General features: G+C 36.3%; 1 pseudogene; it reads right to left on the reverse strand.

The window, feature by feature from the left end:
- Window positions 1–2,392: 2,392 nt before the first annotated feature.
- On the reverse strand, window positions 2,393–2,491 carry LOC149235079 (small nucleolar RNA R64/Z200 family; annotated as a pseudogene).
- Between the last annotated feature and the right edge of the window lie 10,353 nt (window positions 2,492–12,844).

A 12,844-nucleotide genomic window follows, 5' to 3' on the forward strand; every position in this document is an offset into this window, starting at 1 on the left:
CATGGCTTTAGTTGTATGTTACATAGGCTATGCCTAGGTATATGCATTGGTCGCTCCTGGTTCTAAATCTTGACCTGGAACTGGAAGGGTTGAGCTTATCTCTTGTGACTATAGACTTTTCTCTTGGTGCTGCTTATTATACTCGGTAAACACCTGATCTGCTAGTATTGGATGTTTGGATAAACCAGATCACTGGCACCTATAAGGAGACTGCTTAGCCATGGGATGCCTCTGCTACCTTCTATGCTATTCACTTTGCTTTTACGGGTTCTTCCGCTATAACTCGAGGAATTGAATATGCACCTATATATGCACCTAGTCTTGCTCTTAACTTGGCTTCTTCCTTTTATGCTGGTATATAAACTGGAAAAACGAATTCCGCTGCAATCTATACTGTATATGCCCCCGGTGGGATAAATTTTATCAATGAAAAAGGGGCCTATGAAGTTGATTTCATCAATGATAATGTATCCTAAGATATGAAATGTTCAGAGGATCAAGAACCAGTTTAGAGAATGTGTGAGTGACTACAAACTCTACAAGTGAAGCTGGTCATCCAAGAGAGCTCACTGACCTTGCATTGAAACGAAACGAGGTAGCACCTTAGGGGGAAAATGAGACAAATGACATTCATAAATGAAATGTGTAAGTCCATGTAGGTTCGTCTTTATATCTGTGACCACGTATAGCGCTGTCAATAACAACTAAAAAGTAATGATAAGACTATTGAAACACTTGTATCTTGCTACATCTGAATGGCTTTCATTATTTTCCTTCCACTTGCGATTTGGTGATCTAGTCCTGCCGGCAATGTGAAACCCTACCACATGTAGATCTCTCTCTTCCTCACAGGACTTTCATTTCATTTTCCTTGCACGTGCAGTTCTGAGGGTAAGTCTTTCCTTCCACTGATAAACTCTTTTCCTAGGTTGAGTTCTTGACATTTTCGTAATTTTTTAATGTTCCAGTCAACTAAATTTGTAGCTATCGCGACATCAACCAAGCAAGGAGGAATCTTATCAGTTATTCGAACGAATGGGATTGTCTAGTCTCGTAGGTAAAACCATCTTTTTTTTTTTCGATTTGGTTCTCTTTTATTATTCTCATTAGGGTTTCCAGTATGAACACATTAGTAAGGGTTACCCTATGAAACTGGGTATGCAAAGCTATCACTACACTTTCATACATCCTTTGTTGTTCAACTCCAGTTTCCAGGTGTTAGGGTTTTTACATATCTCACTCTATTTTTATATTTCAGGTTAAATTCTGTCGAGGGTTAGTCTAGGCCTGCAAACTTGGTTATATATATATATATATATATATATATATAATAAAAAACAAACACATGAAAAGAAACATAGCCGAATGTAACTAAATTATGGCTAATGTTATACATGATTAAAGACTTCCATGTTAATAAGGCCTACGCCTACCATTTACAAACAGATCCATGTTAGGTCCAAGTCAGACTAAATGCAGAAAATCGAGCAGCAGAGGGTTACTTGCTTTTTACAGAAGTAATATAAAAAAACAACATGGAAACATTGCCCCATCATGAAAGGGAAAAAAATCCCTAATAGTTTTTAAGGAATTGAGTTATTAAGGAATTGAGTTATGTGATATGAATAGTTTATTTATCACATTGTTTTATTTGAGTGACTAGTAAATATGGCTCATCTTTTGTGTCGTGATATGAATAGTTTATTTATCACATTGTTTTATTTGAGTGACTAGTAAATATGGCTCATCTTCGAGACACAAAAGGTATGGAAGAAATAATTGAATAATCTGAACAAATTTAGATTTCTCATCTCATCATTTGTCCTAGATAATGGAGATGAGGCACAAGTGTTGAATCCAAACATTATTCATCAGTCACACGTATTGAATCCAAACATTACCCAAAATAAAAACAAGTTGTAAAATCTAAACTTTTAAGTGAAAAGAACACTATTATTCATTCACTTATTTATAATTACAACCTATCTAACTTCCCAAAAACAAACTTTCAAAAGGGTCGTCCACCATATTATTTTTTAAGAGATATTTAAAAAAAAAGAAACAAACAAACCATGGCAAAACAAAGGCAAAAACAAATCAAAAGAATCACAATTCAGCCTTGCCACTTCGGTAAATCAAATCAATTCATGGCATTACAACAAAATGCACTTAAAGACTAATAGCTCTAGTAGTCCATCCAGCATTGATCTTTTCATCAAATGGCCTTACATTCTCCTCATAAGGAGCCCGACCACCCATCTATATGTATGTGTCTATGACAAGTAATCCACTAACTATAATAATCAATGCATGACAACAAACAACAGAGATCCAATATAAAACATATGAAAGCAATGACAGAGGTAATAAAACAACCCACAATAATTTACTTCTTCTGCTCATAATAAACATATAAACATATGTCTCATCGATGGTGTCCATCTTCAAAGTCTAACATGTGTAATATTTGTAACATTCATCATGGCTAAAAATCCACAACGAAAAATCCTAGAATCTAGCTCTCATATTATTGGTCCTAAGAGAATATTAACACGTAGAAGAGACTATTACGCATTTGTTACATCCACATTTCGCCATGGATGACTACTCTGTTGCTTAGTGTGGGCAACAATTCAAGTATGTCAACATGGAACAAAATTTTACCATAATTTCCATGAAACTATGCCATTCATGCCACGTGTTGAAGCTTGTATATTCCAAGGTTATATATATAGATATAGATATATATAAAATAACTACATGTGCTAATGGCACACAACTCTACATCCACGTCGGATGATGGGACACCAAATGAAGTCTCGATATAATTTATTAGTTGAATAATGTGATTTATTAGGTGTACAACTTTTTTTTGGGTAACTCAATCTTCGTCATTACACTAGACGATTGAGTCTTACCTTCCCCATCATCTCGTCGGACCACCTCCTCTTCCCATCCTTGTCATCATAATTGAACACCTCATCCCCCATAATATCTTAGCCACGTCAATTGCCATTAAAAAATTAGTGCCTTTACTTTTCATTTCATTTCTTCCCTCTATAATATCTTATTTCATTTTTTTAAAATGAAATTCTATTATAAAATTATTTAAAATTATTTTTCGAAAATAAAATTTATTATAAAATTATTATTGAAAATAAGAGTCTTGGCATGTTTGACGAAGGTGGCTCTTTTTTTAATGTTTAAAATTATTTTTTGGAAATAAAATTATTATTAAATAATTATTGAAAATGAGATTTTTGGAATGTTTGATGGTGGTGCTTTTTTTCTATAAAGCAATTGATAAATATGTTTTCATATCAAAATAATATTTTTTTTTAAAGCACCCTTGCTATTACTACCATCCTTTGATGTCAGATAGCAAAATAAAGTGAAATCATTTTGTCAAAACTCTCGAGGTGATTTATAAGACATCTGATTTTAAAATATAAATTATAGAAGTGTAATTCTACTTGTGAACTTGACCCATTTAATATTTTTTATAATTAAAGCACTTTTATAAACAATATTAATAATATTATTAATAATTTTGAGTTTATTTAATGATTTATTTCCAATAATTAATTTACTTGATTTGATTTACAAAGTAACAGTTCAATATCTATACCAAGAGTATAAGTAAATGTAAACAAATAAATTTAATACAATATTTATTATTTCAAACCAAAGTATAATTTTTACAATTCAACAATTCCAAATTAAGCCTTTCTTTGCACTTTTAGAGCAATTGCTAATATCATACATGATTAAAGACTTCCCACTTTCTTTATGTTACCTTCAACACCAAAACACCCTTCTAATACTTGGTTATATATTTATTTAAAATGGAAAACACTACATGAATGAATTCATCTGCTTCCTCCACTGGCCTTTGACAAGTTCTATAGTAAAAGCTCATATTTCAGTTATAGGTTTCTTTCCACTCAACCAGCAGCCCCTTGCCTCGCTCCCCGCTTAAAGTAAGGACTAGCTTCCCAGCAGCCCCTTGCCTCGCTCCCCGCTTAAAGTAAGGACTAGCTTCCCTGCAGCCCCTCTAGTTTATATTAATTTTTAAATTTATGATTTAATAGGTTGTTTCTCTCGAAACGTATGGTCGTTTCTCTCGAAAGGCCCTCACGAGTCTAAAACAAAACGTAGAATAGGCGCACAATCCAACCCTTTATCCTGGAAAATTTGCTCCGAGACTCCGAGTTTCCGGCCCCAAGGACAACGGAATTGAAGAAACACCTCCCAGTCAAATTAATTATTTAGAGGGAGGAGGCAGATTCAATGCTCCAAGGAGACGATTAAATGAAGGAAATTTGAATGAAGTTTAAGCCCTTCTTAAATGTTTAGGTCGGGGAAAGGGCACGCGGGCAGTCGGCGCTGGAGATGCTCATCCAGGGAATCCTGCCCGTTCAACCCGCTCTGTGCGAGTTCCATCTGGAGAAATTATTGCGGGCCTGTGTGGAGGTGCCATGTTATGTTGCGGACTTGCAATAACCTCGTTGTTGGTTACGATTACCGTCGGTACTATCAACACACACAAATTTTAATTTATTCTGTATTGCAATCCATTCAGTTTAATATTTTGAGAGTGGTAGCTCTTAGGATTCGGTTTGCCGTTTCCCTTATCAGTTGGGAATGGGGTTTCGAAAATATATGTAATGGTCTGTTGTTTCACTGTACATTTCTTGTTACCATGGTCCAGTATTTAATTATATTGATATATTGTTTAGATATTTAATTATGTTGATATGTATATTTATTTTGGAATGAGTTTTTGGAATTTTAATTTAATTATTAATAGTTATAGTAAAAATTTAATTTTTATGATTTTTTAAATTTTTGGTGAATGTAAATTGTATTATAAAGTAAGTCTTTTGATATTTATTATAAATTGATGTCTATTAATATTTGTTTTCACAATGTCTATTTATAGGTTATGATTTGTCATGATAAAGTATAAATATATTTTATGGTTAAGAATCATTTTAAATGTTTTTTTTTTAAATGTATATATGTTGAACTTTATATATTAATTCTTTTCACAATTAATAATAATAATAATAATTTCAAAGAAAGTTGTATTTATGTTGATAGACATGTCTATTTTGGAATAAGACTTAGAATTTTAATTTAATTACCAATGATCACTATGTAAATGACAAAGATTTATTTTTTATGATTTTTTAAATTATTGGTAATGTGAAATGTATTATTAAGCAAGTGTTTTGATGCTTATCACAAATTTATGTCTATTAATACCTATCAAGCATTGGGCAAAGTATCATTTCCATGGTAGCCTCCTTGGAGCCTTGGGGCACCTTGAGGTAGTGGTGAAATGTGTGATTGCACTCAAAGAGGCCATATTAAATGATTTTGTGACCAATGCACACATAATTGGATCAACGCCCAGCCCCCACCACTGTGTCCTTTTTTAATAAGTCAAAGGATCTTAGCACAAGTTTGGTGAAAATTTTGTTTTTCCCATTGCCTTGGGAGACATGTTGTAATCCACATATTTGGGAAATTTATAAAATAGTTGTATATAGTGTAATAGTATTGCAATTTACCCATTATAATATTTATGAAATAATTGTATTTATTCTATATTTTTTCTTAACAGTTAATTTTTATTTAATTTAATTTGACCAATATTCATCTCCTTTAAAAATATTTAATTTTAATTTAATCAGGCCAATATTTATTATAATATTCTTTAATCCATTTTTTTCCAAGCCTTATTTAATTTAATTTGACCATTGTTTATCCTAATATTCTTTAATCCAAAAATTATTTTAATTAAATTAAAATAATATGTGATCTTCTAAATAAGTTTAATCATTCCAATTACTTTTGAACCATTAATTTACTTGGGCGATTTGACCTTAAAATATTTAATATAAATGTAACACCCTGTGGAAAATTACAGGAGACGACTCCAAAAAGAGGAATATTCAGTTTCCAGGCAGTTAGACAGTTATTCATCTGCCTTCAGAAATTAAAACGGAAAAATATTTTAGTTGGGCCGGCAGTGGCATGAGAGGAAAACCCGAGGTAACAAAAGAAGAAAAGAGGAAAAAACTGTTACAGGGCATTGTGAGGAAAACAACAGGTGAAATATTATGGGGAACTATTGAGTTGAGTCTAATCCCAGTGGAACCCTGCAACTAAATTTTGGACTGGACTGGATGTCTTGAGGTCCCAGAATAAATATTGTTTTGAATTGTGTTGGAACCTAAGAGGCTCTGAGGTGGGGGACCTGGACGTAACTTATGGTCCCATCAGTTGGGTGGAGGAGTCTTCATCTAGTACATTATCCCTATTGAGCGAAAAGAGACCGATATGTAAAGTGTAACTTTTAAAATTTTGTTTTGTTTTCTTGAGGGATATGAAAAGCAGTTATTTTTTTAATGGTGAACGACTCTAGAAAATAAGAACTAGGGTTTGTTGTTGTTTTTCTGAAATAATTATGGTTTTCCTTTGTGAAAATAATTGTTGAAATAAAAGGTCTCGAGCTTCTACTACTCTTTTAACAAAAGGATCCATAGTAACAGTTAAGCTTCTATATAGGCTATAAGGAAAAATTTAGGAAGACAAAAAATTCCGGACAATTTAATTAATTAGGCCCTTGTGCATGCAACTAGGTATTATTTGTTTGGAATAAATAATTAAACCAAAATGTTTACTTAAAAATTATAACCTTTTTATTTTTTCTAAAATAAAAGACAGTGAAGGAAGATTAACTCTATGAATAGAGAAAAACAATCTTTAAATAATGAATAAAGATAATCAGAGGTTAATAGGATGGTTTGTATTATAGTTAGAAAGTGAATGAAGGAATCTTGGTTAAACCCGAGAGGAACAAATAGGAGGATCATTCAAAGCTGTAGTGAGAATCTTACAGCTATGAAACAACATACCCTATGGGTAGAAAATAGGACCCAAAAACCCCAGGTCCCTTAAATATGTTGGGTACTATGACTTTCAAGGGAAAGAAGGGCATGCAACTGATAGATGGACTAACTAGAAAGAAAGGTATTCAAACTTTTGTATATTGTAAATAGTAAAGATATATATAAGGCCACCTTGATGGGATGTGTATTCAAGTTGAATGGTGGAGGAAACATCCTAATGGGTGTTGATTCAATTTATTATAGCTAAGGGAATTGGAAAAGGAAATGGCTAAGGTTTTGGAAAGGCATGAGGCATTTTTTTTCCAAAGGAAAATTGTAATCTTTCGTTAAGTTTGAAAAATTACATATAGTAGATGCCCAAGGCATATGCATAACTATTGGCCTAAGGCTAGTACTAGATACATATTAGTAGATAAGTTATGGCACTCGCCATTTCCCAAAAATAGAAACTATACAAAATCACCTCACACAGTGTTAAAAGAAAACCAGTTTGATAAGCCATAGATATATGTACATAGAAATATACATTTTTAAAATAAATTGCTGATATATAATGTGTAAACGAATTAGGGCCTATCCACCCTATGATATGCTTGATCAATATATGGGCGATGGTAATATTAGTACTCTTCAGCACCGTCCTGCTCCTGGATCATCCACAGCCCTTGGGGTAGTATTGCAGCCTCCTTGGAAAGCCTGTCAGCACTCTCGTTATATTCCTTGTAAATGTGTTGACATGAAATAGTGTTAAAAATTGCTTTGAAGGTGACAACTTCGTCCAATATATTTCTAAGAGTATGTGCATGACAAAGATTTGTGTTGTTGAACTAGTTTATAGTGATTTTAGAGTCCCCAAAAATCTGTATGTTTGTGCATGCATGTGCTAAAGCAAAGTGCAGAAGATGTCTGAGTGTAATAAGTTCAGTAAAGTTGTTAGTTCCCTCCCCCAATCCTAGCTGGACTTTATATGAATGATGCTCTGTCAGATGTAATATAAATCTACCTCCACAACCATGGGCTTGGGTAGCTCCATCGAAAAAAGACCATGGGAGGGTTTTGTCAATCGGTCCCAGGGAGAGAGTGCATTGAGTGGGGGGATGGGCAACCTTTGGGATATCGTGGTATGCTGCCATAGTCCTTGCAATGATGAGAGGCCATTGAGCCATGACTCCATTGAAGATAATGTTATTGCATGTAAGTCAAATTGTCCAGCACAAGAGTAGATGTAAGCATAAAGTTTTAGTGCCATGGAAATCAGTAGACCAGGAGTTCCAGGCTTGTTTAATCGAGGATCCATGCCACCTTCCTTGAATGGATAGAGTATGAATAATTGACTGCCACAAATGAACAGATGTAGGGCATTGTAGGAACAAATGCTCATTTGTTTCAGTTACCTGTTTGCAAGGTATGCACCAGTGCAGTCCATAAGAAGATTTGTGAGTGAGATATTCTCTCATGGGGTTTCTTCTGTTTAGTACTGTTACACTAAAAAATGTCACCATGACTATTTGCAGTTAGTATGGCTCCATCCACTGTCATACTATCCTCCTTGGCAAGTCTCATGCCTCTGCTCTTCATGTCAAACTTCAAGAAAAAGAGAAAAGTCATTTACAGTCAATTATCTCTGGTATGCAGTTTCTCTTAGCCTTACCTGCGTGTGCGCGACCCAAGTTAACAATACCTGCGTACTTGTACGCTCTGTATGTAAAGGGGTGGGTGCGTACTCCCGTAAAGGTCAAAAGGCGCAAGTTTCACTTTAAAAAAGTTACTTGTGGTCATTTCTAGAGTCTTCTAGAAGCTTGTTTGACGTGTATGAAGCGCCTCCAGATGGTTCATGTATCCCTACCAAAGAGGAACTTATCCCATCAAGAGGGGAGCTATCCCATCCAAAGAGGGGCTTATCCCATTGATGGTGGACCTGAATAACTTCCTCTAGAGCACTATAAATACAAGCATTGGGCCAAAGGGAGGAGAGGTTGAAAGCTGAACATTCCTAAGGGTAGATGCTGCTGGAATTAGGACTTCCTTGTAGAAGCTTGTGAGGAGAGATTACCATCTTTGCTTGTTCTATTTGGAAGTGGGTGAGCTGATCAGAGTAAAGGAGAACTCTTGTGGACCCTGGGAGAGACTTGCACAACACCAAGGCTCAGGTTGTAATGGTTCCTTTTGTTACCTTTTAATACAAATTAGTCCATTCTTCTCAACAATTTGTTATTTATGAGTTGTTTCATATACTCCTTGGTCTATATGTTAAATATGTTTTATTTTATGTGATATTCAGGTGCTATTTAATCGTTTGATTGTTAGTGAATGCAGGTTTCGAAGGGAAGGAGGAGCTCATCCGGATCAATGAAGCTGGACTACTACAACAGCGTTGGATTACAGGTAGGATCTAAACACTTGATTTCTCATATTGTAAAGGCATATTTAGTGAAGGATTGCTCTTATTTGTCTTGTTTGTCACTAGAAAGTCTTAGGCTTCTAGGGAGGTCGGTTGTGTCCGCACTAACGACTCATTCCGTGTGACAAAATGGCGACTCCGCTGGGGAATCCATGGATGTGTTTGAGTTCTTTTTTATTTGATATTTTGGTTTGAGAAAAATCGCTTGTTTTCTGATTTTTGGCTGTTTAACTGTGTATTTGGGTGGGTTAGCTTAGAGTAAATTTAGATTTTTATTTTTCTTAGCTTTGCCAGCAATACGCAGCTTCTGAGTTAGGCACAGTGCGTACTTGTACGCACAGCGTCTTTGTGCACAGGGCGTCCCCGCACCTGTGTCAACAGATCACTTGCGTACCCCTGTCAAATTTGAGAAAATTTCATTTTTCCTCTTTTTGCTCTTTAGATTTTGTTTTTACTTTGTTTTTACTGCCCAGATCCATTAGTTTACTGTCAGAGATCTTCACCTGGACTTGTCCCGTTAGTGTCAAGGGTTTTGGTGGAATTCATAGGGATTTTGCCTTAGGGTTTGATTTTTAACTGGTCCTGTAGTGAATTTGGCGTTAGAGGTTGTCAAACTTTGGATCTCCTTGGTTTTGGTCAGTCCTCTTAGGAGTCGGGCCTGTCATAGAAGTCACCCTTGTGAGAGACCTACCTTTGTGTCTTCTCTTTGCAAATCTCGAAAAGTTTGTTTGTTAAAACCTTGAATTTCATTTTTGGGAAAAAAGAACAAAAAGATTTCGATTTTGTTTTTTGATTAGTTTATGGTTCTGCATGAACTGATCCTTAGTTGCATTTTGACTAAGTAAAACATCCGGGAATTATCCTTGTAGGCTTTTGTCCTCATTATTTTTTGCTTTTAGGTAAATTTCCTTTTAATTTGCTTTTGAGTGGATTTGATTTGATTGTTTTAGATTTGTTAAATTTCATTTGATAAATAGTTTTTACATGCTTTATTAATATAGAAAAAACACAAAAATTCTTTTGGAAAAAGTTTGCTTTGGTAGCATTTGTAGACTTTTGGGAGAAAAAGGAAATCTCGTAGAGTAATTAGTGGTCATGAGTTGTGTGTTTTGAAAAGATAAAGAGATTGTTTCTTTGATTGTCTTTACTAAGAAAGTTGTTTTCTATAAAATTTTCATTTTCCAACTCTCTTAGTTAGGAGATTCATTGAAAAAGAAAAGTAGTGTAAATCATCTTAGGTGCATCTTTTTAGTGGTTGCGAGTCGAGTCTACACACCACCAGTTTCATCTCCACTACCTTTTTGTCTTTAAGAAAAACCATAAAATTAACGCTTAAAGTAAAATTAACTTAGTAACTTTTATTTACTAGGCCTCTAAAACACCAATTTAGATTAGGCTAGTGTCTTGGAGTAGGATAGTAATTAACTCTCCAAGACAACAAAACCAAACAAGTAGCTTATCTTGTGATAGAATAAATCCAATTGTTTCATTTGTACTCTGAGAAAGCTCCTCTTGAAGGAGAAGCACGAGCTCGTGTCCGAACCAGTGAGGGATCAATCCTCCCTCGTTGGGAACGACGCCAGACACGCACGTATTACAAATGGTAAACCTCGGATTAACCATTGTCGAGGAGCCAGGGGTCACTTGTTGGTAAACCTTGGATTATTGTCAAGGAGCCGTCAAGGGGATTGAGCTTGATACTCTGCCCTTGCATGCTGTCGGAGTGTAGACTGTTCCCCCAGGTGCATTTGTTGCTGTTGGTAACCTTAGTGACCATTATCTTTAGGATTCTACCGAGGTGACGGTGGAGGGAAGATCCCACTATACCTGGAGCAGACGTCGGCTAGACTCACTTGGATTTTCCGGGGGGTTCACTTCACTCGAGACGGTTAAAGTGGAGGAACTTGTGCCTGTCTATTCATTAAGCAGGTTGTCGGGGTAACTGTTCCACCCGCCACTTCTGTACTGAATCCGATGATGTTGGGTTTCATCTCCAACTAGCGTTTTTGGTCCGGAAGGCTACTGTTTGTGCTTGGTTTGACGCCCTAGATTCTTTAGGCGTGTGATTTAAATTTGTTTAGTTCTTTAGAGACTTTAGGTGGTTTGCTTTGAGATTTTACTTTGTTTGCGTGTGCAGTAGTTAAAAGTTTTTAACTGTGGCAGAATTACTGAGACAGTCCCGTTGACTTCGGGGCAAGTCTCCTGAGGTTGTTTCTGTGGCCGAATTGTTGAGGAAATCCCGTAGACTTCGGGGTGAGCCTCCTCAAGACGTCCCAAGTCATTACGAAGGTTTAAAGGTCCTTGTAACTCCTAGTGGCAGTAAAGTAGGTTCACCTGAAGAAGGAGAATCGTCATTGGTAGTCCATCCAGATTACCAAGGTCTAGAAACAGGTTATAATCCTGAGGCAGTTGCAGTTTCTGAGCTTGCTGGTAGTTTTTCATCTACTAGTGATATAAGCGAAGAACCTGAAGTATCTGAACCTGTTACTCCAATTTCTAGTGCACCAGATTCACCTAGGGTAGAAAGAGTCATCACCGAAAATCTTCCTTCTGGTTTGGTAGCTATTGAAGAACTTGCTCCAGAGGAAGAATTAGGCGTATCTATCCTTGAAGATCAACCAACTATTGATCTGAGGGAGCGTGAATCTATCTTTTACAGTCCTCCTAGAAGTACTACTTGGTACATTTAGTTAACCAATTACTTAGACAACTTAGGGATAAGTTTTTCTCCACCTCGTACTCCTTTTCCACCTGGAGGTATTTATACTCCTGTAAATATGTCTGGTCAGTCGTACGTGTTCACTCAATCTCCTGAATCTTTCTTGCACGGCGGTCCTTCTGTTCCCGTCGGGTATCAGTCACTTTCTGGTACCTTTGCGGGGGCATCTCCTCAACCCATTGATTATGGGTTATTAGCTGGAAACAATGGTAATAAACCGTTGGGTGTAGGGGACATTTACATGATGTCAGGTTCAGTTCCCGTTTCTCAACCTCAAGGTGGCCAATTACCGCCTGGGGGGCAGCCTCAATTAACACCTGGGGGACAACCTCAAGGTACACAAATCGTGTCTGGGGGGCAACCTCAAGGACAGTATGTACCCATAGTACAATACATGTCTCAAGGTCAACCCCAGCCTCAATATGTACCCCAGGGTCAACCTCAGTATCAATATTTACCTCCAGGGTATCAACCTCAAGGTCAAGGTCAACCTCAGTATTAGTATTTACCCCAAGGTTATCAACCTCAAGGTCAATACTTGAGTCAAGGTTATCAACCACCTCAAGGTCAGTCATATGTTCAAGGTATGGGAACTGTGCCTTTCAGTTATCAAACCTATCCTCAATCCGGTTATGGATCTCAGTATCCTCAACCAGTTACGGGTCAATACCCCGGAATGATAGTGTGGGATCCATCACAAGGTCAACAGGTGTTGCAGCCAAGTATACAGTTGTTACCTCAAACTGGATAACCTGTAGTTTCTGGTTCACCCCAGCAACCGCAACCTGTCCAGTCAAATATTCA

This window comes from Pinus tabuliformis, chromosome 8 (genome assembly GCF_031772625.1).
Source record: "Pinus tabuliformis cultivar Carrire ecotype Pingquan chromosome 8, CPIR1, whole genome shotgun sequence".
In the NCBI taxonomy this organism is placed as follows: Eukaryota; Viridiplantae; Streptophyta; class Pinopsida; order Pinales; family Pinaceae; genus Pinus; species Pinus tabuliformis.